This window comes from Crocuta crocuta, unplaced genomic scaffold, assembly GCF_008692635.1.
Source record: "Crocuta crocuta isolate KB4526 unplaced genomic scaffold, BGI_CrCroc_1.0 scaffold1078, whole genome shotgun sequence".
NCBI classification, from domain to species: Eukaryota; Metazoa; Chordata; class Mammalia; order Carnivora; family Hyaenidae; genus Crocuta; species Crocuta crocuta.
Window position 1 is genome coordinate 45,417 of NW_027529200.1, and position 1,622 is coordinate 47,038.

A 1,622-nucleotide genomic window follows, 5' to 3' on the forward strand; every position below is an offset into this window, starting at 1 on the left:
TCATAAGCTTAAGTGTAGGTGGTGGGCTTGATCCACATCAGAGACATTAGAATGGTATTTAGGGAATGCTCTGCTTCTCAAAGTGTGCCTGCAGGAGAGCAGCAGCACGTGGAAGTCCTTAGAAAGGCAGGATCTCAGGCCCACTTCAGACCTACTGAACCAGAATCTTCAAGATCTCTAGATGATTCCTAAGAACATTAAATTTTGAGAAGTGCATCTCAGGTTTACTCCCAGTATGCCATTACCCCGAGTAACAAGACTCACTCTAGGATTTCCAACTGGACAGTTTAAGAATAGCTACCCAACACTTACAAGGCTACAACTCCATGACTAAATGGGTTTCCTGCAATGCAGGTCTCAAAGCTATGCACATTAAATAAGATCATACATTTATTTCATTAAGTTTTTATTTATTTATTTTGAGAGAGGGAGAGAGAAACAAAGAGAGCGAGTGAGTGACCATGAGAGGGGCAGAGAGAGAAGGAGAGAAAGAGAATCCCAAGCAGGCTCCACACTGTCAGTGCAGAGTCCGACACTGGGTTTGAACCCATGAACCATGAGATCATGACCTGAGCCAAAGCCAATTCAGAGGCTTAAGAAGATGAGCCACCCAGGCACCCCAAAATCATACATTTTAAAACTCAAAAGGACCTAGAGAAAATGTTAGCTCTTGCTCCTTTTCAATGAGTGTGCCTCCTTGGTTTTGTTCCCGGTGGAATGTTCAAAAGGAATCACAATGACATTTATCATTCACCAAGTACTTATCATGTGCCCGGAGCTCTTCTAGTGTTTTACATACCAAGGCCAAGAGGCAGACTTTACTGTCCCCGTTGTATAGGACAGAGAGCTAAGGTACATATTCAGAGCCAGGTGATCTTCTCCAGAGCCATTTTCTCTACCCCTACCCCAAACTGTTGCTCATTCTGAAACATGTAAGAAATATTTTGTACGCAGGTCCAAATTTTGCTTGGCCAATCCCTGCTTTATCATAAATGTCACACAACACACAATTAAAAATAGCAATCTGAGGGCGCCTGGGTGGTTCAGTCAGTTAAGCGTCCGACTTCGGCTCAGGTCATGATCACATGGTTTGTGGGTTCGAGCCCCATGTCGGGCTCTGTGCTGACAGCTAGCTCAGAGCCTGGAGCCTGCTTCTGATTCTGTGTCTCCCTGTCTCTCTGACCTACCCCTGTTCACACTGTTTCTCTCTCTCTCTCTCTCTCTTTCTCTCAGAAATAAATAAAAAATATTTTTTAAAATTAGCAATCTGAAGCCTCCACCCTGGAGATTGATGCAAGAGATCTGAGGCCACGCCTAGGAAGGGGTATTTTCAAGAAGTACCCAGCAGATTTTTGCAACTGCTCCAGTTCTAGAAATGCTGTTCCACATGAAAGTCTCCTCTTCAGAACCGACTGTGGTTGCAAGCGTGCAGCACATTGGTAGATTCACTGATGCCAACACCATCTCCAGACACACATTCTAAGAACCCGGTCCCAAGAGTGCAAAGGCCAGCTGTCATTTGGCTTGCTGCAGACCCTCATTTCCTCCCATGCTCTCCTTGGTGACAGAGGCCAGGATCAAAGGACCCTCATTTGCCTTTTAAATGAACTGAAGCTACCAAG